Below are 5,002 nucleotides of genomic sequence, written 5' to 3'. Positions count from 1 at the left end.
CCTCACCATTGTTAGTGTTAGGAGCGATCATGGTAGTGAATTTGAAAGTGACAATTTTGAAATATTTTGTAATGAAAATGGTTTTAATCACAATTTTTCTACTCCTAGAATCCATAACAAAATGGAGTTGTTGAAAGAAAGAATAGGACTTCAAAAGAAATGCGCAAGAACAAAGGTGCTTTTTGAAAACAACTTGCCAAAGTATTTTTGGGTTGAAGCTGTTAATAATGCAGCTTACAATTTGAATAGAGTTTCCATTAGAGCCATGATTTTTAAAAGCCGTTATGAGCTTTACAAAGGAAGAAAACTAAATATTTCTCACCTAAAGAATTTTGGACACAAGTGCTTTGTTTTAAATAATGAAAAATAAATCTTGGGAAAGTTTGATGCTAGGAGTGATGAGGCAATTTTGTTATACTATGCATTAAACTTTAAAGCATATAGAGTGTTTGAAAAAAGAATTCTAGTTATTGAAGAGTCAATACACATTGTTTTTTATTAGACTAATGCTGCATAAAGAAAGGTAGTGTTTAATGATGATGATGCAAATGACATTTAGAAGAGAATTGACAGAATGAGCTCAAGTGATAAAGAAAATCATGGAAAAAGCTTGAAGGAAATAGATGATGAAGATCCACCATTAGAAGGCTTGCAAAGAACTGAAAGACAACACAATGATCTTCCTAAAAGCTAGAGATTTTTAAGAAATCATCCTTAAGAACTTATCATTGTTGATCCTTCAAAAGATGTCAAAACTAGAAGGGGATTAAGAAAAACTTGTGATTATCTTGCGTTCATATCATAAGTGGAACCAAAGAACTTTGAGGAAGCTGAAAAAGAAAAGAGTTGGATAATAGCTATGCAAGAAAAGCTGGGTCAATTTGAAATGAACAAGGTTTGGACCTTAGTTCCAAGGCCAACCAACTATCCAATTATTGGTACAAAATGGGTATTTAAAAACAAGATGGATGAGTTGGGAAATGTGGTAACAAACAAGGCAAGGTTAGTTGCTCAAGGCTACAATCAAGAAAAAGGTATTGATTATGATGAAACCTTTGCCTTAGTAGCTAGATTAGAAGCTATTAGACTTTTACTTGCCTATGCATGCTTTATAAACTTTAAATTGTTTCAAATGAATGTTAAAAGTGCATTTCTTAAAGGTTTTATACAGGAAGAGGTGTATGTTGAACAACCCCTTAGTTTTGAAGTCTCTGAAAAAATTAATCATGTATATAAATTGCATAAAGCTCTTTATGGATCGAAATAAGCTCCTAGAACTTGGTATGAAAGACTTTCGAAGTTCTTAATCAAAAAAGGATATTTTAAGAGAAGTGTAGATCATACACTATTTATTAAGAAAAATGAGACTGATTTGATTGTTGTTCAAATCTATGTTGATGGTATAGTATTTGGAGCTACTAATAAAAGGTTATGTAAGAATTTTGCTTAGGAAATGCAGGGAGAATTTGAAATAAGCATGATGGGAAAGCTAAAGTTCTTCCTTGGCCAACAAATCAAGCAATGTGAGGATGGAATATTCATCAACTAAAAGAAGTATACCAAAGAAATGTTGAAGAAACTCGGTGTGATGAATATGAAATCAATTAGAACTCTTATAAGTCCTTCTACAAAGCTTGACAAAGATGATAAAGGGAAAAATGTGAACCGAAAGCTGTATAGAGGTATGATTGGTTCACTTCTTTATTTAACTGTAAGTAGATTTAATATTTTATTTAGTATATGCCTATGTGTAATATTCCAGTCATATCCCAAAGAATCACATTTGACTGCAATGAAAAGGACTTTTAGATATTTCTTGGATAATCAAAGCTTAGGCCTATGGTATCCAAAAGGATCATCTTTTAATCTTTTTGGCTATTTCGATATTGATTTTGCTGGTAGAAAACTAATAAGAAAACCATTAGTGGTACTTTTTAATTTCTTGGAAATATGCTTGTGTCTTAAGCTTGTAAGAAATAAAATTTTGTTACTCTTTCAACCATAGAAGTTGAGTATATATCACTATGTAGTTGTTGTGCACAATCACTATAGATTTGGTAGCAAATATATGATTTTGGAATGGCTATGCATAAAGTTCCTATTTATTGTGATAATATGAGTAAATTTTGTAGACATCTTGCATCAATTGGTTGACATTTTCACCAAACCATTGAGTGAAGAACAATTTTGTAAAAATTAGAAGAGACTTAGGGATGATTGAAGTTAATGAAGTCTAACTTGTGCTAAATTGATCATGTTTTTGACTATATGCTTTATAATAATCATGCTTACTTCTTGACATAATTGATCAGAGAATGTTTTGATGAGTTAAAGGAATGGTAAAAGAGAAATAAGGTTCACTGTAATTAATTAAGACCCCTTATAATCAATTAGAACATCTTTGTCCTAGGTTAGTTAAGCTAAGTTAGTAAATTCGTAATCAGTTAAAAGTGTTTCTAATCAGTTAATAAAAGTCAGGCACTTAAGAAAACCTTAAGTTAGAGATGTAATAATCAGTTAAGACATAGGTTAATTGATTAGAAGACCCTAGCTAGTGAAAGGACTATAACGCGAGAAAATTTGAAAAAGAAAAAACTAGGTAGGTGGTGCGAGAAACCACCCACTCAAAACAAAGGTAACTGGTTATTAAATCCTCATAAAAGACCCTTCACATACTTATAGAATCATTCCATAGAAAATCAAAACCCAAGAACTTACAAATTTTCTTCTCTCCCTCATCTTTTGAAACCTAACAAACCCTAAGTTCTAATGGAAAAAACATCTCACTCACAAGGTTGTTAAGAAAGGGAAAAGAAAGAGAGAAAGTGATGATCTTCCATAAGAAAGAAAAAACAAAAGAATCCTCAATCGATAAGAATAGGAAAAGTAAAATGAAAATGCCAGAGAAAGGGAAACGAACAGCTAATGCAAGAATCCTCACAAGAAAAGGTACTAGTTCCACCTCTCGATTTTGAAATCAATTACATGCTAATAAGTTTAAGAAAATTGAGAATACTACAATTTCTTATGGGAAGTTCTTTGATTGGCTTAGTTTTGATGAATTACCAATAGTAAAAAAAGATTTAGAAGGATATTTTAAAACCCTAAAACTGAAGAATTTGAGTATCTTAGGGGATAGGATGTTTAGCCCCTCATTGGTAAAAGAATTTTATTCTAGCATTAGTGTGGACAAAACTAAACTGGTTAATCAAGAAGAATTTATAGAAGATGGTATGAATATCTTCCTAAGTGGCAGAGAATTTTATATCAATGTTTAAGACTTAGGAGAGTTTCTAAAAATAGAGTTTGAAGGGGGAATTCAAAATGCTTGAAAAATATGATCCCAGTCATCTTTAGGAGATTGTGACTAGAAGCAAAGAAAAGTTTCCCTCCAAAAGCTATGTTAGCAAGATTAAGAATGCTCAACTCAGGATCTTTCATTATTTCATAACAACCACACTCCATGGAAAGAGTAGCAGTTTTAACTATGTTAGTGCACAAGATTTGTGGTTGATAGAAACAATATTTAATGACATCCACTAAATGTAATTAGATACATGGTTGAGAGAATCAGGGCAAACTTGCTGGGATACAAAACCAACTTGTCATATGGCAACATTATTATAGCTCTAGTAAAAGAAAAAAAAAAGTAATCTAGATTGTAAGGTTCCAAGCTAATCTAACAAGAAACAAAGATCAAGGGATATTTTTGGGGAGTGTTTTGAAGAGGGGTTACAAACTAAAGAGGAATGAATGCATCAAAACCACAAGAAGTACACCACTTCCCCCTATTACTAGAAGTCCTTCAACATCATACACTAGAGTTAGCCAACCTCTTCCTCAAGGTAAAATGATGTTTAATCTCCTCATAAGGATTGATGGGGAGTTAATTGAACAAGCTATGAAGATAACAAAAATTGAAGAGAAATTTCAGCAACTTGAAGATCTTCTTCATCAAGCCAAGAAAGCCAAATCTCCTACCCTCAAAGCTTTAGCCACTGTTGCAAGCATGTCTAGTGAAAGAACTATTATAGAGTAATTTGATCCACACACATCTGAACATGATGAAAAAAATTTAAAAAGAGCAAACAGATAATGAAAAGGAGCAAGCTGCTATAACACCCCTTGAAATAGAACAAGGCTAAGAAATTGAAAAAGAAAATGAAGATGAAGAAGGTGAAAAAGAACTTAAAAGAGAAAGAGAAGTGGAAAAGGAAACTCAATGTGAAGAAGAACACTCAACTGCTGGAAAAAGTGATGCAAGTTCCCTTAGAGAATCTAAAAGGATCTTAGTTTTTGATTTTATCAAAGACATTCTCAAGGAAGTTAAGGCTAGCTAGGCAAAACAATAAGCAGAGATGGAACAAGAAGTTCAATAAGCTCAACCAAGGACAAAACAAGTTGGAAGGGAAGCAAATTAGGACAAGGGTAAAATAGTTGATACTGCTCCTATTACAAATAAAACTATAAGAAGGGGCAGAAAACAATGGCCATTAAAACCAAGGTCTTTTGAAGAAAAAAATCTACCAAAATAACTGAGTCCACTACCAAACTAGTTCCCAAATCTGCATCACCTCAAGTTATCTCCTCTAGACCATCTTTACCTTTTAAACACAAATCCATTCATTCTATTGATGCTGAACCCCTTAATGTCCACTTAGGGACTGATGACTCTTCCTTGAATGAATCCTCTTCTGACTTTGATTAGATGACTTTCAATCTTAGGCCTTTTTTGCATGATGACAAAAAAGGGGAAAAAAGTAAAAAAGTAAGAAAAATAGAAGTAAGAGGTAAGTTGGAAGAAAAACTAAGAAAGACAAATTCAATCGTTAAGATATGCCTTTATTATCTTTGTTTTGGTATGTTTAATGGTGTGGTTTATGAAACAATGTTTTATGTTGAGCTATGAACAATGCTTGCATGCTTATGGTTTTATGATGGAATTATATTTATGCTTATATGGTTTATGTTTTCATGGTTGAATGGCTTTATGCCTTTATTC

This window comes from Theobroma umbraticum, unplaced genomic scaffold, assembly GCF_002168275.2.
Source record: "Theobroma umbraticum cultivar Fairchild unplaced genomic scaffold, ASM216827v3 scaffold_51.0, whole genome shotgun sequence".
In the NCBI taxonomy this organism is placed as follows: domain Eukaryota; kingdom Viridiplantae; phylum Streptophyta; class Magnoliopsida; order Malvales; family Malvaceae; genus Theobroma; species Theobroma umbraticum.
This window is presented reverse-complemented; position numbering follows the sequence as displayed.